Source organism: Passer domesticus, chromosome 3 (genome assembly GCF_036417665.1).
Source record: "Passer domesticus isolate bPasDom1 chromosome 3, bPasDom1.hap1, whole genome shotgun sequence".
Classification (NCBI taxonomy): Eukaryota; Metazoa; Chordata; class Aves; order Passeriformes; family Passeridae; genus Passer; species Passer domesticus.
Genome location: NC_087476.1, coordinates 6,138,250 through 6,160,312, shown reverse-complemented (window position 1 = coordinate 6,160,312; position 22,063 = coordinate 6,138,250).

The following is a 22,063-nucleotide window of genomic DNA, read 5'->3' as shown; positions in this document are numbered from 1 at the left end:
TAGTAGAGGGACCACAGTATCTACAGTTTTTATAAATATCTGTGATACTTGTTGATTAAAATACAAGTTTTGCACCAGTTTCACCCAAAGATCTGCTTTGCACGAGAGTCCTGTGCCCATCAGGTAGAACAGAGGGTGCTTTATCTCCACCCCTCCCCATGATGCTCTCTGAAGTGGAAGGGGCAATTATGGCTTTATCAATTCCAGCTGCCTGTCAGGAAGGGAAGGCTTGGGAACAACAGCTGTCTGGGGTGGCTTGTTTTGTTGGTCACCATTCAACAAATCACATTTTGATGTACTTTTACAATTTGCTTTTTTTGGGAGAGATACAACCTGCATGAAACTGACTGCATTTCCCAGTGCCACGAGTCACAGTGGCCAGGTGGGACCTCGGTGGCACCAACCACCCTGGGCAGTGCAGGGGGCAGAGATCCTCCTTCACAAACACTCCTCTGTCTGCCCAGTACATTGGTCCTGTTTTACTTACAGAGGCCCCGGGGAGGTTGGCTTGCTAAGCAAATACTGAGCTGCTGGAAAATGTCCTTGTCCCAGGGATTTGCTACAACTTCCACAACTCTCTCCATGGTTAAGGGGTTGCCTGAGCACTCCTTAATTCAGTGGTGGTGTTTATCCAGAGTAGTTTGGATGAGCAGTGAGAACCTGCCTGGGTCTGTCAGGAGGTGATGGCAGAGCATTTGGTTAATCCTCTCCTCTGAAAAAACTACAGGGAAGCATAAGGGATGGTGACAAATCATCAATAGGTAATGCCAGCAAGCTTTGAAAAAGGTTTTCCACTCAGCCTGACATGCTGTCATAGTAATAGCAATAAAAGGATGAAAATATATCACACTATATGCAAATAATATAGTAAGTTGTTGAAGCCATCATGCTACTCACATGAATTTGCAATCTAAATGAAATGAAGATTTCATTCCAAATGAAAGGAAGATTTCATACTGGAGCCTCCATTTGCAGAGAGAGGATTGTCCAGAGATGTTCAGTCATCACTCAAACAGTCAGGTTAATTGTTTGTCTCCCAGACACTGTGAAGAGCAGGGCAATCACTCCCTTCCCATTCCTGGCTCACAGGAGAGTTTTATCCTGCACAGAAAGGAAGAAGAGAGGAGCAAGTGGTGGCTGTGGCAAGGCAAACCTAGGGACAGTGGGTTAGGAAGACATAGAGCCAAAGAGAATGATGTTTCCTTAGGGCCTTTTTGCCATTTGCTGGTTCTACAGGAAAAAATAGCCAGACCATCTGAAACCAGCTCTGAAACCCTCCTCTTTGAGTCTCCAAGTGCTCCATTATTTCTGGGAACATGTAGGACACCAGAGACTGAATAAACATGATAATCTCATTACCATTTCTTCCTTCCTGCTGTTTGCCCCATCTCCCTGTGCCATGTTCCCTTTTAGTTCTTGACCTCCCATCTCATGCAGAGGGTTGAGATCCACCATGTATTGGGGCTAAATAATGCAATTGATAAATAATACTGACCAAGAAGCCCTTATGGCTTTGGTGCCACCACCCCTGCAGCAGCCCCTGGAGGTTTCCCAGCCAGCCACTGAGCATCATGCAGGCATTTGCTCAATCCCCCAGTGGGGTGGGAGAGAGAATCGGAAGGGTAAAAGTGAGCAAACTTGTGGGTTAAGAAAAAGACAGTTTAATTGGTATAGCAAAACCCATGCACACAAACAAAACAAACCAAGGGATCCATCAACCACTTCCCATGGGCAGGCAGGTGTTCAGCCACCCCAGGGAAGCAGGGCTCCATCACATGTAACAGTGACTTCAGAAGACAAATGCCATCATTCCAAACATCCTCTCTTCCTTCTTTCTTCGGAAACAGGATACCTTATGATCTGGGCTATCCCTTGGGTCAGCTGGGGTCAGCTGTTCCAGCTGTGTCCTCTCACAATTCCTTGTGCACCCCCAGTCTCCTCACTGGTGGGATGGGGTGAGGAGCAAAAAAGGCCTTGGTGTTGTCTAAGCCCTGCCCAGCAATAACAAAAACAACCCCCTGTTGTCAGCACTGTTTCCAGCACAAACCCAAAACAAAGCCCCATCCCAGCTACTGTGAAGAAAATTATCTCTGTCCCAGCCCAAACCAACACACAGCCAAAGGGATGGACATCACAGGTCTGCTCCTCTCCTGCTTTTGTCCACTCTGTAACAAGGCCAGGGAAATCATGATGTCTTCCCTGAGCGTGGTTCACCACCTGCAGAGACCTAGTCAGGAACCTCCCATGACTTGAGCTCCCAGGGGAACAGCTAAATGCTGTCATCACTTCCCAAAAATTTGAATGCATAGCTCATAGACCTTCTGTGTGTGTCTCTCAGTTAAAGCATCTTCTGAGCAATGTGTATCCCAGATGAAAAATATTTTTCACCCCAAAGGAAATTCTTATTAAAAAACGTAATCCTGTCAAAATTTTCCAAATAAAATTTTTGGTTTGGATCCACATGCAAAACCCCACCAAAACAGTTAATCTTCATTTACAGCCAGGATAGCAAAGTTAAATATCTCATTGAAATTCAGCATTTGGAAATTGAATTACATTTTTACGTGAAATAGCATCTCCAAATGAATTGTTCTTTCCAGGGCACCAAAATGGGCTACGTTTGGCTGATAGTCACTGCCACCTGCTTGGGGACTGGGTGAACATCTTCATTTGTGTCTCAGCAATAGTGTGTCCACCAGGACCAGGAAAGTGACTGATCCTCAGTGCTGTAAGACCACACCTGGAATCCTGGGTTCAGCTTGGGGCAACTCATCCAGAAAGATGTTGAGGGGCTGGAACATGTCCAGGGAAGGGAATGGAGCTGGGGAAGGGTCTGGAGCACAGGTCTGATGAGGAGCAGCTGGTGGGGTTCAGCCTGGAGAAGAGAGGGCTCAGGGGGAGCCTTCTTGCTCTCCATAGCCATGTGAAAAGAGATTGTGGAGGTGGGTGTTGGTCTCTTCACCCAAATAACAAGCAAGAAGATAAGGGGAAATGGAAAGTTGTTTCAGGGGCAGTTTAGATTGGATATTAGGAAAATTTGCCTCACAGAACGGGTTGTGAAACATTGGAACAGGCTTCCCAGGGCAGTGGTGGAATAACCATTCCTGGAAGTATTTAAAAGTTGTATGGATGTGTCACTTGGGGACATGGTAGTGGTGGCCTTGGCAGTGTTGGGTTAGTGGTTGGACTCGATGACCTGTGAGGCCTTTTCCAACACAAACACTTATTCTATGACTCTGTGGTAAATGATCACTGTTTTGGTCTCAGAGGGGTGGGCACAGGTAGCCCATAGCTTTGTTTTGCAGGTGATCAAAGCTGGCCAGATGCAGCTCTGATCACATCCTTTGTTTCTTTGACTCCCACCTGAAAAAATGCATGAGCACATACTTATCCATAAATCCATGACTGAAGTCAAAGAGTTACATGGTCTGTTGAGCTGGGATAGAGTTTAACATGTGCTTGAAGAGGTGCTCATTTGGTTTACTGAGTGGGAGCATTTCCACAGGATTTAGAATTTCATATAAATGAAAAAAAAAAAAAAAGACAAGATCACGTAAAAGGTCAGTGTCACTGGACAGGAGTGACACAGCATGTTCAGATAACTTCATCTTCTGACCAGCACTGATCAGCACCTTCAAAAGTACTTTATTTAAAGTGCCCACAGCTAGGTGCTAAAAATTAGTGAAAAATAAATAATTTAGGATATTTGAAACATAAAATACGTAGACAACAGAATTTTGAGTAATGAGGAGTCATGTGGTGATGAATTGTTCACTATGTAGTCCATGTTTTCCATGTGGCTTTATGAAATGTCTTAAGCAAGAAAATAAGAATGTAAATACATTTGCTCCCAGTATGCTTGAGAGTTGCATGTTTCACATCCTGCAGTACCAAGATTGTTTGTTTGGTGCTTGCTTTCTCTTTGCCATCACTCACAATCTTTGCAGCTTCAGAAGGAAAGATGTCACATATTGTTTTCCTCATAGCTACAAAACCAAAAGATTTCAGAGAAAATGTGGAGCTCATTCTAAAAGAGGGTTAAAAGTGTTCCCCCACAAAAGAGAAAGTATTGTGACATTTGAAAGATTATTCTGCCTGGGATTCAAGGTTTTTACCAGTGATCTGCATCTGTAGCCTTTCCCAAAATACTCTGTCATCAAATGATTCAATGTCATCATCAAAGAATTTTTGGCTACTGACTTTCCTTTAATAACGGTTGAGAAGTTTAATGAAAGGTCTGCAGAGATTTCTTCCTAAATTGGATGAAATCCTGCATTTTTTCTTTTTTCTTTTTCTTTTTGGTAATATTTCTGCTCAGAGAAAATTATAGCCTCTGGTGCCAGTGATGTGCTCTGTATGTTTTGTTTATTACAGTGGTTTTAACTGGAACCATGGGTGAGGGAGTATCATTATAAAATTCTTGATACCCCTCATATATTTGTGCAAGCATAGCTGTGGGCACTGAGGCAGCGGTGCAGATGCCAGTTCCAAAGCATTCCCTCCTTGTTTTAAAAACGTGGTGCATGCCCACATGCTCTCTAGGCAGGGAGGAACCCAGCTCCTGGCTCAGACTGGACGCTGACCCTGCGTGTCCAGCCCCTCCTGGGTGAAGCTGGGTTTCTGCAGCTGGGCCGTGGCTTGGTGGTGGTACCCAGTGGTCAACCCCTTCCTGGTGTTTGCCATCAGGAGCATCCTGAGGAGCTGTGTGGTTTCTCACAGAAGGGCAGCCTGGAGTGGTACAAACCAGAAGCTGCTGCATTTTGTAGTAAAAAACCTCTTGGCTGTGTGGGTTACACACATGCAGTGGCTGAAAGGAGCAGGTGGTTTGCCAGCTTTGTGAATAGCAAGTGTTGGTTCTCAGAGAGCTGCAAATTGATGCCATGTCTGCAGAACCAGTGAAGATGAACTCTGAAAATAAGGCCTGCTGGTCCTTCCTTTGCAATTCTCTGTATTTCTTTATTTACTACTTTCTAGCACTGAATTGCTTCTGACTCCCTGTAGGACAGTAAGAGGTGACAGCTGTGGATGAGATAAACAAGAAACAGTTTGAAATGTAAAGGCCTGGGTTTTCTAAAGATCCAGAAGCTGAACTTCTTGCCATTTGGTGTCTACAGGCTGGGACAGATTTTCCAATTAATTCAGCCAGCAGCTCTGGATGTCTCTCACCAGGACAGTGCTATCCCACTCTGCAAAAAACTTCAATCAGAAAGAGTTAAACTGTCTTAGAAACTTTACACCCATGAATCACCAGTCTACTAATTTATTTGTAGCACTTTTTATCAAGCCCTGGAATAGCCTGGCTAGAGAAGGGGTGAAGTCACCAGCCCTGGCGGGGTTTAAAAGACATGTAGGTGTGGTGCTCATAGAGGTGGTTTGGCAGGGCTGGGTTAATGGTTGGATTTAATGATCTTAGAGGTCTTTTCCAACGTGAATGATTCTATGAATCATGAGAATCACTTAGTTAAGGGAGATGTGGAAGGGGAGGGGAACTGAGGTTTTTATTTATCTTTAGGAACTACCATATTAGTAAGGGCTGTGTGTGGCCTCTGCAGAGCTCAGCACACCTTGGTGTGACCCCATTGAGATGAGGGCTCACACCAAAACCCTGGGGAGAGCTTGTCCTCATCTAACATTGGCTACCTCAGACCAAGGTGTATCTGCCATCAGTGAGGTGAGATGAGCACCCCTACAAAGCTGTTGGCCTTTCTTGTTGTAGACACATCCCCCGAGGAAGGGAGGCTCTGTTCTATTCCAGAGGACCATCTCAGACTAGACATTTAGCTTTTTGATGGATGGAGTCAAGTGAGAGTTATCTCAGGTGCACACAAATGGGGGCAGGGGTGGCCTGAGCTGAAGTACTGGCCTTTCAGGCTTTGCTGGACTGGGCAGTCAGCAGCTGTGACAGCCAAACACCAGGAGTATCTGTGCTTCCACTGACTGAAACACCCCTCTGAAAGGCACAAATTCTGCTCCTGTCCCCCAAAACCTCCTCTCATTGCAGTGCCAGTGATTAGGAGATAACTGAGAACACATTTGTCCCTCCAGTGGCAGAGGCAGCTGCCAGCAAAATGTGAAGAGTAGGAAGCAAACTGGGCAAGAGCTGTAGACATTCCCCACTGGAGCCTGCAGAAAAGCTCTTATTGATATCTCTGAAAATCAGGGCTGAGCCAGATGAAAGCTGTGAAGAGAGAGCTCTGTGTTCTGTGAGGTTGTGTTGGTCTACAACCAAGAAGGGGAATAGTCTGTAGTCTGCAAGAGCCTCCTGGGCAGCACCAAGAAAAATTTTTCTTTCATCAGCACAACTGGAATTAATATGGACTGGTTCTAGTGCAGGAAAAGAAATAAATTCACTCTGTAAATTTTCCCTTTTCTCTCCTTCCCCCACACCCTGAATATGCATTAAAAATAAGTCCTGAGCTCTGAACTCAAGAAATGACAACTTATGGTGCACATGCTGGGAGTGTTTGGGCAATGGTTATATGGCAGGGTTGTCTGATACAAAGAGGAGATGGGGAGATGGAACAAAACTCTCATGAAGGGCAGGAAATCAATAAAAGATTGGTCACTCAACCCTGGGATAAATATAGAACAAATTAGTGAGTAAATACCTTGTTGACTCAAAGCATCCTTTTAGGAAGTGTTCTGAAAGCAAAATGTGGATGGAGCCCACAGTGTCTTGAGAAGCAGTAGTGGGTTTGATCCATATTTTTATGTTGTTGGTGCTATTGGTGAGGTTTTTTTTGTTTGTTTCTTGTTTTGATTTTGTTTGTTTTGTTTAGTTTGTTTATTTTTTTAATGAGAGAAGCAGTGTCTTCACCTATTTTGACAGATTAACCAGCGTCAGGGAGCATTTCATGTGCAGCCCCTTTGTTGTCTCTGCTGTTGAATTGCCTGGCTTTTCCCCAAGATGCTTCTGGCCTGATCCCAGCAGGGCCCAGTTGTGAGCTGGGAGCTAACAGAGAGCTCAGACTGGTCCCAGTAGCTGTTCAGATGCAGCTTCCCTCTTTTGGGGAGAATTTAGCAGTGTGAACATGGACATCCAGGGAAGCATTTCTCCCATGTTTATGTACTAGTACTGGTGCCATCAGTGTGTTTGTGCTCAAAATAAAATATTTAACCATATATTCATCACAAACAACTATTGGCAGATTTTTGTTGATGGTGGGGTGGGAATCCATGGGACAGCCAAGCACCAGGGTCCTGCAGTCCTGCACCTTCCCTTGGGTAGCTCCACTCCATATCCAACATCTGTGTGAGCTGAGCTACCACAGTAAAATAGCAGGAAATGGCTAATTTCCACACTTTTTGTTGGATGTATCTTTTGTTACTTTAATTATCTGAATTAATTGAGAAAAAAAAAACCAGCAAAGAAAGCCTGGGACAAGAGCTACAAGGGTGGGGGTCAAGGTGAGAGGGCAGGGATCCAGCACAGGAGGGATTTCCAAGGGGCTCAGTGGTCCTTGAGCCTGGGCCATCAGTACCCCATTGCTGCTGGTGGGATCGCACACACAGGCTTGCACACCTTCTTCCCCTGGACTTGCCATCCAAGAGGTTCCTTTTGTTGTATTTTGACTCTTCTCTTCCCTCTCACAACTTAAATAATATTCACTTCCCCCCACTGTTCTCTGTTGTGCCTTTGCCTGTGTTTTCATAGGGAATGTTGTATTCCATGAGAGTTCAGTCTTGCACGTCTGTTGTTCATCCCAACTATGAGCCATTCTGTATCAGGAACAGTCATTTAGTGGGCAGGAAGTAGTCAAAAATATTAATTTATAGTAAATCCTGGCATTTGGCAGTGAGTGTTCAAAATCCTTGGAAACATATAATTCATAGCAACAGCCACAGACTCACTCCCATGAAGAAACCAAGTTTTCATAAACTAAAAAACCCAAAAAACTATTCTAAGGTTGCATCCTATGTATTTTAAGGAATTTTCTGCTCCAAAAGACGAATTATATTAAAAAACAAAGGTAGGAAAATTCCTATTGTCAGCTGTCTCATAGACATTTTTTATCACAGTAAGGATGGGGAAAGATAAGCACTTTCCATGACAGGTGATCAATTCAATAAAAAATACTGGAAACGGAAAAATAAAATAAGTTAACCCAAAACATAGGCCTTATTCAACACAAAAAACTAGGAATGAACAAAACCAGGGAAATTATCAGAAACTTATTAAAGCCTGTAAAAATATGGTTTAAAATCAAAGCAAAAAAAAAAAACCAAACCCAACATTTCTTAATTCCCTTTCAAACAACACCCAGTCCACTATTTTGCAGTATTTTAGTCCTTTAGGGCATTCTTGGAAATTGAAATTAGACTTACATGCACATTTAATAATGTTGATGATCACTTCTCTTTTGGAATTTGCTAAATAAACAGAGCTGATTAATTTTACTGTCCTACCTTGTGTTGATAATACTTCAGGATGCATTAATGTTAAGAATAAGGATCCTGAGGCACAGAGAAACATTAATAAAACAAATACTTAACTACAGAATATATCTCCAGCTTCTTCACTGATGAAATATCCATGGGACAATACCACCTACTTAAATTTTCATGTTTAAGGAAATATCTTGTAAATGGAGGTAGATAGAAAGTCACTGTTCTGTTGTGCAGTCAAGGTAAGTATTTGACTACTGGCAGAAGCTGAACAAGTTTAAGTAAATGAATGCAACTGTGCAGAGTGGGAACAGCATGGCAGATATTTAATTTCCATAATCTGTGTGTTGTTGTTACTTATGCATTCAGCTGAAAAGGGGAATTTTTTTCTTTGCTCAAGATGTAATGGAAAATGAATGTTCTCCTAGAAATTTTAAAAAAATTTGGAAGGTGGACAATGTCAGTCCAAAGGTGGACTTATGAGGATTTGGTCACTTAGGGGAATTTGGTTACTTAGGAAGATCAAAATGTCATTCAGTGTCTTTTACTGTAATTTGGTAGATCTTGATCTAGTCAGAAGGTCCTACCTACTTCCTATCCTTCTTGACAGCTCCTTCCACACCAGGCAGTAGCAAGTTATTTTTATGAAATAAATGCTTTTAATGGGCTTAGTGCCTTTGCACTATGGATCCTCCAACAGAAGGTTGTGCATCCTAATTTTCTGTGTGTGTTAGGGAAAAAAAGAACTGTGAATTGATGTTCAGAATGAACATCAACAGATATTAAAGATGAGGTAGCAGGGACACCTTCCACTATCCCAGGTTGCTCCAAGCCCCTGGCCTTGAACTCTTCCAGATATGGGGCAGCCACAGCTTCTCTGGGCAACCTGTGCCAGGGCCTCACCACCCTCACAGTAAAGATCACCTTCCTCACATTTAATCTAAATCTCTTTGCTTTTAGCTTGAAGCCATTCCCCCTTGTCCTTTATCTTTCCAATTAAAAACCCAGACTCCCTCTTTTTTGAGGCTCCCTTTAAGGACAGAAAAGCTCCAACAGGATCTCCCCATAGCGTTTTCTTCTCTGTGTTGAATACACACAGGAGGGAAGAGTGTGGTCCATCCCCACCCACCCTGCTTTCAGTGGCCTTGCATTTACACCTCTCAAAAAGCATGGAATTAAAAGTTTTGGGAAGCGCGCTGTCTGCAGAGCGCGCGCGGTGCTTGCGATGCCCAGCGCCTGTGGTTCTGGCACCAGAGGAGCTGACTGCTGCACTTTTACCAGCAGATCACTTAAGGCAATGGAGAATTCAATGCAGGGAGAATTCAGGGAAATTGCTTTTTTAATAACAGGGCAGGAGTTTTCACCCACCTCTTTCACCCTAGCCCGAGTGCTGCAGAGAGTAGTTATCTGTATGAATTGGCTTCCTCAGCCAGTCTGAGTCACTTTCTGAGTCTTAAGTTTTAAGGGATTCTTTGTGGCTACACATTGACTCTGGTTTCATCCCTGGCATCCCTGCAGGAAACTCAGTCACACAGTTTTGGTGTCAGACTCAGCAAAACAGCCCTAGACTGAGTGGGAAGAGTTGGACCCTCTGAGAACAGAGACAGCGTGAAGAGGCAGGGTGAGGAGAGGTTGCCCTGCTGCCCTTGTTATTCTAGTTCTGTGGATAACCAGAGGGTTACAGCCTTCAGCACTTCTGCCAGTCAGAGCTATTTTTGATTAAATATAGAGCCAGGAAGTTTTTAATATGGGCAAACCAATAACGGGCTGTGTCACTGGCAAGTTCTAAAAGCTATTACGCCGAGTCTGTGTTTGAAGGCAGAAAATTTTACCTATAGTTTTCTTTTCTTTATTTATTATTTTATATTTAAGATTCATTAATGAGCTCAAATATTAAAAAAAACTTTCTTGATAACACATTACCTATAATCTTGTGTAGAAGCTAACAGCCTGGTCTGGGACACTAATACAACCCAGACTTTTAAGCATAAACTGAGTATGGTCAGCAATATGTTCCACACAAAATGAGATTTTCCTGTTATTACAGTGTGTTTATATCTTGCTATGTGCTCCACAAGAAGTCAGAATATATGTGGTGGCTCATCAGTGATCAAACATGAATTAGCTGGAAAATCTGTAAAGAATCAGCTCAATAGAAAGAAATATTGAATGGCAGGAGAAAAGTTAAGTGTTTGGCTGGAAAGAGGCTACTGGATCAGATTTTTTTCCCAAGAATTATGCTTGTCACTAACCATTTTTTAAGAATGAGCACATTTAATATGGCCATTGGTCATCTTAGCATAAAAGCCTGTTGATCTCCCAGTCTGCTCTTGTGAGACTCTGTCTGGAGTCCTGCATCCAGTTCTGGAGCCCTTAACACAAGGGGAACAGGGCCTCTTGGAATGAGTCCAGAAGATGCCATTAAATTGATGACAGGGCTGGAGCACCTCTTCCGTGAAGACAAACTGAGAGCTTGGGGCTGTTCAGCCTGGAGAAGGGAAAGCTCCACAGAAACATTAGAACCTCTTCCAATACCTGAAGGAGCCTACAAGAGAGCTGGAGAGGGATTTTTCACAAGGCCATGGACTGATAGGACAAGGGAAAATGGCTTTAAGCTGAAGAAGGGTATGTTTAGAGTAGATATTAGGAATAAATTCTGAGTTTGGTGAGGCTCTGGAAGAGGTTCCCAGGGAAGCTGTAAATGCCCCCTCCCTGGAAGTGTTCAAGGCCAGGTTGAATGGGACTTGGGGCAACCTGGGATAGTGGAATGTGCTCCTGTCCATGGCAGGGGCTCAGAACTGAATAGTGTCTAAGTTCCCTTCCAGTCCAAGTCCTTCTATGATTCTGTAATTCTATATTTTCCTGATGGTCACAAAGAGAAGGATTATCATGCAGGGAGATCTGATGTCCTGAGGGGCAGAGCAAAACTCAAGGATTTCAAAATTATCAAAATTATATTCTTCTTCTTCTTCTTCTTCTTCTTCTTCTTCTTCTTCTTCTTCTTCTTCTTCTTCACTGACAGCACATTTATTCAGAGCTACCAATGGAATGGAATCAGAATAGCACAAAAGTCTTCCCAAAATGGAAGATGTCCCCAGCAAGGAAGATGTTTTCCACTGTTGCAAAAGATCTGCAATATTGCCTAATGCCTGGGTCCCTGTTGTTGTGTGGTCAAGCCTGAGCAAATCAATCCTGATCAGACTCAGGGATTTCACTAAATGGACCTGGTTGGGGTGCAAACAAAGCCTCACCATACTTGCACAAAAATCTTTTCCAAGCCAGATTGGCTTTCACCTGGCACATGATGGGATCTGAAGTATCTCCTGAAGAGCTATGAGAACAAATCAATCTCCTTGTAGGTTCCTCTGCATTAACACCTGGACATATGGCAGCACATTTCTGGTTCTGCTGCCCTGCAGCTGCCCAGGTCCATGTGCCAGCAGCCTCGTCTGAAACATCTGATACCAGTCACACTCTGAGATGGGGCCATGGTAAGATGAGCAGCTATTTCCAGTTTGGCAGCCTGGCAATTCTTGTTTCCCTGGGAACTGGCAACTGCCCACATAAGCTGAGCCACTGTGTAAGAATCCATAATTAATGTCACATTTGCTCTACCATCAGTCTAGACACATTTGTCTAAACTATTGTTTTTAAAAAAGAAACAAAAATATAAAAAATGTCAATCCCCAACAGACAGAGAGTAGAGAGTAAATAAAGCCTGGCAGGCTCTTTTGCCTTTGATCACTTTTGCTACATTCCTAGTTGTCTTTTGAAAGAGTCTGGCACAGATTTGAAAAAGTGATTTCCTTTATCCTCTTTGACTTCGCAGTTGCCCTGCATTAGTTGGCATCACATAACAGAAATGCTGTTAGAGTAAAATAAAGTAGACACCATGTTCAAGGCATAACAGAGGTATGTTATATATTATTTGGGCACCTTTTGCTGTTGTGTTTCCACATTTTCATCAGCCTAAAAATGTCCAGAGACATTCAGAAATAGCTTCAGTTATCTCTGAAGTTTAGTCATTTGTGAAGTGTTATATTGAAGGAATAATATTACAGAGGCTTTTGCTTCAGAAGTATATCATTAAACATCCAGATGAAAGCACAGGAAAAAATTCAATTTATAGGATCCTGATTTGATATCTTGCTTTATAGTACATTTGTTCTTTAAAAATGCCAGTAAAGATCATTATATTCTTAACACATGGTGCTATTTTCTAATTAAAAAAATCTTTTCCTCCTCCTTCCTTCCTTCCTTCCTTCCTTCCTTCCTTCCTTCCTTCCTTCCTTCCTTCCTTCCTTCCTTCCTTCCTTCCTTCCTTCCTTCCTTCCTTCCTTCCTTCCTTCCTTCCTTCCTTCCTTCCTTCCTTCCTTCCTTCCTTCCTTCCTTCCTTCCTTCCTTCCTTCCTTCCTTCCTTCCTTCCTTCCTTCCTTCCTTCCTTCCTTCCTTCCTTCCTTCCTTCCTTCCTTCCTTCCTTCCTTCCTTCCTTCCTTCCTTCCTTCCTTCCTTCCTTCCTTCCTTCCTTCCTTCCTTCCTTCCTTCCTTCCTTCCTTCCTTCCTTCCTTCCTTCCTTCCTTCCTTCCTTCCTTCCTTCCTTCCTTCCTTCCTTCCTTCCTTCCTTCCTTCCTTCCTTCCTTCCTTCCTTCCTTCCTTCCTTCCTTCCTTCCTTCCTTCCTTCCTTCCTTCCTTCCTTCCTTCCTTCCTTCCTTCCTTCCTTCCTTCCTTCCTTCCTTCTTTTCCCCCTCTCTTTCCCCCCATCCCTTTTCCTCATTCTCTCTCATCTCATTGAATTTCAGTTCTCTAAAGCTGTGTGGATTGTGTAAATCACTCAACCAGGTTTCCTTAGAATTTAGTGGAGTATGACATCCTACCTGTTACTTTACAGTTGCCTCTTAGGCTGGAATGAGGAACACTTCTCTATGCTCCATCTCTTCCACTGGGAACATAGGGGAGTTACTTAGATGCCACCTTAACTCATCATTTCAGGTGTCTGCATATGTCAATCTCCACCAGTGAACTGTTTGTCTTGACTCCCACTGTAGTCAAACCCTTCTTGCTCTGGATAGTGGAACCTTGGACAAAGAACTTCTGACCAGATGTGGGTGCCTACAGCTAGATGAACCTCACTGACTGTTGGCATGAAACCTGCAGTGACTAAAACACAGGTCAGATGCCCAGAACAGGTCTGACTGTGTCCTGAAAGCACTTTGGATGTGATTCACCCCACCCTTCGTGCCTAACTGTGGTACTGATCTGCCCCTCTGGAACAATGACCCCTCTTACTGTTTTAGCTGTTTGCCAAACTTTATGTGATCTGCAAATGTTGCCTGTAGTGAATTTTTTTCTTGAGATAGATGAGTTAGAATGACCTCAAACACATTCTTTAGAGATCCTATCTACCTATTTATAGCATTTCAAAGTTCTTATCAACATGATATCACTACAAAAGCCTTTTAACTGGAGACAGAGAAGAGCTGCATTTTGGGTTTAATGCATCCAAGCATTTATGCCACACTCATTCACATAGTTTCAGAGCATTTAACAGAAGGATGCAAAGAGTCTGTATATTAACTGTCTCCAAGTTTTGTCTCATCTGACAAGAAATACAGCTCTAGGAAGCTGGCCACACAGATCTCATAACTATATTCTTGTAAACACATGGTAGAATTATTATTGGATTAAAGAGAAGGGTACATCAACAGCAAGTGTCTTGCAAAAACCTGTCTTGAAGTGACAATAAGGGAAATAATGTAAAATTAGGGGGAAATCTATAATAAACAAAGGTTGTGCCTGTTACTAATAACAATTGTTTTTATTTTGCTATGTGATGACAGCCTTTCCATATTTCTGCCTAAGTGAAGGGAGTATAGAAAATAAACTATTATAGGAGAATTTTAGTAACTGGCGAGATGAAGGATGAAAAGGCAGAAGAGTGAATGAATGGCAAGAAGCAGTGTGAAGAGGTAACATCTTTGTGATTCAAATAGTGTAGACCACACCTAAAGAGAGGGTCAGCTGGAATAAATTAAATTTTTTCTATTAAAGTAGATATTTAATAAAAACAATGATTCAGTTCTGTTCAAAATTTATATTTTGACTGAAGAGCTCAGATTTCTTTAGACTCGAAATCTGTTTGTAGATTTTTGAGGCATTTTTGGGGTAAAACACCCTCAGTGTGGGTGAAGCATCACATAACTTTTGCAAACAAGTGTTTGACATTGCTTTTACACCATCTTTCCAACAGCAGAGCTCAGAGAGCGTGCTGAAAGGCCAGGGTCTATCTTCTAAAGCTCAGTACAGCAAAAACCTACATATGTACACAACTTTCATCCAGGAATTTAAACATCTTCCCACTCTTCTACCTCATGCACACACATGTGCTCTGGACTCCTGTTCCTTTATCCTGAGTGAACATCAACAATCAAACAATGACCTGCAAGGAATGAGACACACAATTAGCAGCGAAATACAAAACAGCTGGTGCAGCTGAATAGCTGTTATTCTGAGCACATGAACCTGAAAAGATACTGTTTAGCTTATAAGACAAACAAAATTTCCCTTCTGCTTGATCTCAGAGACCATCTACCATCGGGAGCTGTCCATTTTCATTTAGTCTTTCTGATGCCAGGGCCAACTGTGCAGGGTTATAAACAAAGAGCAGAAAGTATCACTTTCCTTGTTAATTTGACAGTAAACAATACTAATTTGACCATGCAGCTGTTTATTGATACCACCCCCCAACAATTTAATATACAAAACAGTAGCCAGTGTGCTGAGATTGCACAGTTTGCAAAATTCAAGGGGCCAGAATGGGCACAATCTCTTGCCGTAAAGGAGACATCAGGAGGGATTCCCAATTGTGCACTTCACCTTGTGCCAGGGAAGGCTGTGGAAATCATAGAACCATGGAATCACAGAATGCTTTGGGTTGGAGAGGACTTTAAAGACCATCTTGTTCCAATCCCCTGCCATGGACAGGCCATTTTCCACTAGACCAGGTTGCTCCAAGCCCCATCCAACCTGGCCTTGGACACGTCCATGGATGGAGCATCCACAACTTCTCTGGACAACAAATGTAAAAAATACATTACTGGGAACAAGATGAGCAATGTTTTTATTAATGGGTGTCTTCAAGATGGTGTTTCCAGAAGCATTTCTTATTAATCTCTGATTTCTGTGAGGTCAACAGGAACACATTAACACTGCCATAGGTCTGCCCAGCTTGCTCACAGCGTGATGACACTGAAAATAGGTCTTAAGTGTTTGTTTCTAAGACTTTCTTAGTACTAAGAGATGAAATGCTGTATTACACGAAATAGTAACTGGTGACATCTACAAATTGTAATATCTTCATGCCTTTTTTCATGCCCAGCCAAACTTACCTCCCAGCTTTTTACAATCAGGCTTTAGTTTCGACCTGCAGCTGCCAAATACTGAGACAGATCACCAGCTTCTCCAGGGACAGAAAGAGAGAAATTCTACAGCAATGCCATCTTACTGATTTTATTTCTCAAGAATTGTGAGACATGGCTTTATTTTGTATGGCCAGAGCCATGTGACATGCTGCCAGGATGTAAAGTGTCCTGCTGAAAAGCTGATGACCCCATCCAGAGAATACTGAACCTACACAAGCCTAAGGAAACAACATCAGCTGTCATATTGAAGGGCAAGTATAGCAAAAATAAAGTTAAGATTTTTCTTGCCCCATTTTCATGATTTTAAATAAGAACTTCTTGCTTTTGCCTTTTCTTATACCTCTTTTGTTAATGCTTCTTAGGAGTGATGACTGCTGCTGTATCAGCTTTTTGGATGAAGGATTGTTTTAAAGATTGTAATGAATGTTTGGAAGAATTCATACCTCTTGATTATGCCAAGTTTTGATTGGATCACTCTGACTTGGCAGAAATGGTGATATCAGCTTTGATTTTTATTTTTTAATGACTGTTACCCAATTTTCAAATTCAATGGTATATGAATAAAAAATATGTGTATGGTTTTTATTGGGCTGAAGGGGAATTTAAGTGTGTAGATAACACACTCATGTGCATTGGTAATTCCAGGTGTAGCAGAGAGAAAGAGATGAAAACTACTTGCCACAAAATACACAGAAATCAGAAGAAAAATATGGGTGTACCCACAGCAGAAATACTGTGGCTCCATTTACTTTCAGATTTTACAAACAATTTGAATAAAATAAAAGGCATTCAATGTCCATATATCCTCCTAAAATATAAATAAAAACTTAGATATTTGAAATTACATCCTGACACTCTTTTTTTTTCTCACTTCATGCAAAATCAGGAGCTGCACATATCTCTGGTGCTCACAGCCTTATGACAGGAAGCTGCTGAGATGTTCCTGGATTCTGTTGGGTCAGGATATTAAAATGTTGCCTCTTGTGACAGAGCTGGCAGGAACTGCCAGTTCTCAGGGTGGCGGAATGTTTGCAAACAAGAGAGGATGAACCTTGCATTATACACACCCTGGGCATGGTTTCCATAGTGGTGTAAAATCTACAAGTGCTGGTAGGAATTGTTCTTCCATGTGAGCCTGAAAAACATTGTTTCACTGATCTCAAGGAAGCTCAGTTTGGGGAAATGCCCTTCCTTCCTCTTCTGGGGTTTGTTGAGTGGTACCAACATCAGCCATGTTCAGTAAAGAATCCTGTGTCCAACATACCCTGAACTGGCATGGAATCAGAATCACAGAGTCACAGAGTCACAGAATGGTTTGGGTCAAATGGACCTTAAAGATCATGTCATTCCAACCATCCTGCCATGGACAGGGACACTTTCTACCAGACCAGGCTGCTCCAAGTGACATCCAGCCCAGCCTTGAACACTTCCAGGGATGGAACAGCCACAGCTTGCCTCAGCAACATGTGGCAGGGTCCCACCGCCCTCATATTTATAATTTCTTCTTAATATCCAATCTAACCCTACCCTCTTTCAGTTTAAAGCCATTGCCCCTTGTCCTATCACTACTTATCCTTGTAAAAAGTTCCTCTCTGACTTTCACTTGGCACCACCAAGTTAATCTTGTGGTTTTGTGTTTTCCCTATATGATACCACAACTTCAGCAAGGGAGCTATGTCTGAAAGGCAGAAAGTTGCTTACAGCCACAAGCTTGCTCCAGTGCTGCTGACTTGCTCTTTCATATCACTTTGTGTGTCATTGTGCCTCTGCTGGGCTGAGGTAAGGGGTAGTACCAGAAAAGCCGAGAAGCAGCTGTAGGTGGTCTGATAGTACATCTAAATAAATCCCTTGTGGATCACAATTAATAAAAGTCAAGCCTGAAATAGTGGTGCAGCATTTCTCTGAGACAGTTGCAGAGCAGCCCTTGCACATCCCTTTCCCCTCGTTTTTTGTCTGTGTATGTTGGCCCCTCTGTTGACTCCAGACATGAAGACAGTTCTTGCATTTGGTGAACCTGGCTTGGGTTTGCTCTCTCTCCTGGTTTTCATAGAAGCCAAGGCCTCTTGAAGATCTTAAAGATCTTTTCAAAGGATAAATGACATGCTTTGTTTAGTATTTTGTTTTCTTGAGCCCAGAACAAAGTTTGCAGGTTTCTTGAGTTCCTGTAGATGGCAACTGCAGGACAGTTGTCCCTGGCTCTAAAATAACATCTAAATGATGAGATTTAAGCTCAGGGAGACAGGAACAGGAAGGGTCCTCCCAATTGAAACTAATTGGATCCATGCTCCGATATCCGTGCCTGTTTCCAAAAGGGTATAATGATTCCAGCCAGACTGTTTGCTCAGTGTCAGTCTGAATTTAACTTCATGCTACTTTGCTTTATTTTAATTTGACATTATTTTCGTGTTTATTTTACCTAATAAGTGAATCATTTAACTATAAAAGACTCATTTTGGAGGGTTAAGGGTGGAATCTGGAATGGGTGAAGCTTGGAATAACCACTGACCTGCTCGATTATGCTGGAGTAGGGCATGAGCAATGATGTCACATCAGGGAGGCAAGCCAGACACGTAGGGGTGAGCAGGCCTGCCATTCTCCCTTCCTCGTCATTGGAAATGTCAGCAGACTTGCTTGAAGGACAGATGTGGTTGAGTTCGTGATGAAGACACACTGAACTCTCCACCAATCAGAAAACATTGATGTTATTGTTGAAATTTACTTTGATGAATTGATTCTAAGAGAAAACTGATGGCATTACTACCACAAAAACACCATTTCATTCAATCTGCAATATCATGATACAAATGAAATAGGAGGGGTACACAGTCTGTGATTCAAAAAGCACGCTGTGAAACTGGGAAACTGTTTTTGAAAACTGGACTCTTTCATCATTTCTCAAACTATCTTCCAATATAAGTTGTCATTTTTTTAACAGTGAATTGAGCTATTCCTGATTTATGCTGTTCTGAAGGTATAATTTAGTAAAAGATATGTTAATGTCTCATGACTTAGAGGGTATTGTTTCCTTTGTTCTCACCTGCGGTTGGATTTACCTTGTATAACTTTAGAAAGCAACATTGAGGATGCTAACTTAGCCATCTACTATATACAAAGGAAAGAAATAAGATCCCTTGGGAATTGCTTAAACTAGTCTGGATTTTTTATGTATATTTGTAAGAGATACATCGTAAGTTTAAAATGCATCTCCCCCTGAGAGAGCTGGGGTGGTTCAGCTGGGAGAAGTGAAGGCTCCAACTTATTGTGTCCTCTCAGTATCTAAAGAGGGCTAATAAGAATGCAGGAGAAAGACTTATTACCAATGCCTGTAGTGTGTCTATAAGGGGAAATGGTTTTAAATTGAAAGAAGGAAGATATAGATCGGAAGGAAGAATTTTTTTTGTGATGAAGGTGGTGAGACCCTGAAATGGCTTACCCAGAGGAGCTGTGGGTGTTCCATCGTTGGAGGTTTTCAAGGCCAAACTGGATGGGGCTTTGAGCAATCTATTCTAGTGGAAGACATCCAAGCTTAGGGAAAGAGTGTTGGTCTGGATGATCTTTGAGGGCCTTTTCCAACCCAAACCACTCCATGGTACTATGACTCTGTGATTAAGAGTCCAGAGTGACTACTTCTCTACAGCAGTGTACACCTGTGGTCAGATTAACTTGGTTCTTGTGATCTAAAACTGAACATTTGAAAATAATGTGCTCTGACCCACATCTTGCCTGGATAAATCATAACTTTAATGTAACTATCTGTCTTTTTTGGAAAAGCATCCATTGCTTGTCTGGAGATCTTTTGCACTGTTTGAACAACGTTTCTGGAGATACATCTCCATTTGTACCTACCAAAACATCTCTTGTTTGATTGGGATGAGGTTACTGACTGATCTAATTCATTCAGTATTGAGGCTTAGTCTTCATTTGTTATTTAGCCACCTGGAAAACTTTGTGCAGTCTAAAAACTTTATGAACAGCAATATTTATACTTGTTCTCAGAACAGTGATCAAAGCACTGGATGACATGACACAGTACCAACCCCTGTAGGAGCCCAGGGGGTGTACCATATTAAAAACTAATTTCCTGTTGACATTCCTATTTCTGACATCTCTTAGCTAATAATTTCTTAATTCATTTTACTTCTGTGCTATTGAGACTGTGCAAAGTTCATTGTTGCAGGAGAATGACGACACACCCAACTGACCCTGCAAAAAAGCCTATGTACCTTATATATCTCAGAAGATATTTTTATAGACCAAATATGTTGGTTCAAAAAATAATCAGGTTAATTTGAACTTACTGAGTGGCCCCAATTACATGTTATTTGTAAATTCTTTGCTTATTGAATCACTTTACTACATTCCTTTAATTTTGCCATGAATTAAGTCACCTCAGTCAGCTATCTGCATCATCTCACTTTTCCGCCTTGGAAAACTTGCACATGAATTTTGATCTTCAGGAATTCTTAGCTTCTCTGGTTATTAAAAATAAGTATGAACCTACTAAAATCTCTCTTGGGTAGTTTTCAGGTGCAAATCAAGATCTGTTAAATTAAAATTTGTTAATTCCTCAGATTGCCAGAGTATGTGTCTTGAAGGCAGTTAGGCTGGAATCCAAACTCTCCCCACCCACAAACCACCTGAGCTCGAGGAGAACCTCTGTATGTGGGTCTCATGCAGGCCCTGGCTGAAACATGTGATCTAAGATGAGACACATGAATTACCCTTAGCAATATGCAACACTTGTAGTAGTGAAGGTGATGAGAGATGAGTAAGTTTGAGGAACGACTGACCATGAGATTGAGCTCCCGGAAAAAGATCTGCACAGAAAGACCAAGTTACTGATGTGCACAAATCCATATCCTGACCATCTTTTTCCTGTTATCCCTACCTCTCAAGCACTGCATACTGAAATCCTTTTGTGGGCCAAGTAGCAAGGGCACGTCCTGCCCTCATTAATACCAGTTCAAGCCCACAGAAGCCATTAGAATGGGAAGACTCCCACTGGCTGCTACTTTTAGCCCAATGCTGATGCTTTTCTGCTTGTGCAAAACCTCATTGATGAGGTTTGGGATAACTAAAACCAAATGCAACCAATTTAAGAGAATGATGATTTTGTGGTCAAGGCATTGGAGTTGGGTATTGGAGACATAAATTCAGTTTCTGGCCATCTCATGGTTTTGCTCTTTGATCATGGGTAAGTAGTACTGTAAGAGTAATACAGTAATGGATGCTACACAGGGGGCCTGATTAGCTCTGGATCATATTTTAATTGAGATAATGAGGATCTAATTCAGCTAATTTAATTTCATAACTGTTTCAGATCTGAACGATAATTTCTTTTTACTGAAAAGGAGTTACTCAAAGGATAAAAAGGTAAAGAATATAAAGTATTAGAGCGCTTGTCTTGTCAGTACATGATACCTGAGTAAAAAAGAGTTGACAAATGTTTAGTCATTATTAAACATCTTTCTCACAAACTTTTTTTACACTATTCTTTCATATTAATAGAAATATACAATCTTAAGACAAAAAAAGAGATTTCGCTACAAGATTCATTCTGTTGAGCTGAAATAATACCATATAATTTTCTTGTTATTAAGCAACATTATTTTCTTATTGACAGGGAAACAAGGCTTTGTGCAATTGTACAACCTGTATCAAATAAACTGAGTTAGACAGACATGTCTAAAGTTGCCTTGGACTCTCACCCTCTCTCCACCACAGTAATCTGATCCTGCAAAATTTCACAATGAGTTTTTGGCAATTGTTCCCCTAAGGTCCATGACTCTTCCGATAAAATCCTAGGCACTGATCAGAAAAAAAACCCTTCAAAGCTAGAGAGAGCACATTATTGCAGTGGTTGACATAATGTCATCTGGAGGAAGACATTACCACTCAAAATTAACCATGGCCATGTGGTGAGCACTGTGGCTTCTCCTGACTTCAAAGCTCAACATGGTAGTTAACAGATGACAATACCCACTTCCTTGGGCCTTACTGAATTTACTTACTGGGCTTCTTGAAAATTATCTTCCTGACCACAAAAGTGACCAAAAAGTAAACCTCTACAGTAAAAAAGTCATTAACATCTGTACAATGGAGTCAAATGTGCCCATGTTTATATGGGGCTTTGATGTGTGTGAACAAGTGCTGACTCCAGATTTTGTAAATTTGGTGTAATGCGTCCCTAAATATTTTTAATGCAGTTTTTGGACACACTGAGAATATGAAATCTGAGATCAGATATTTTGCAGGTCAAA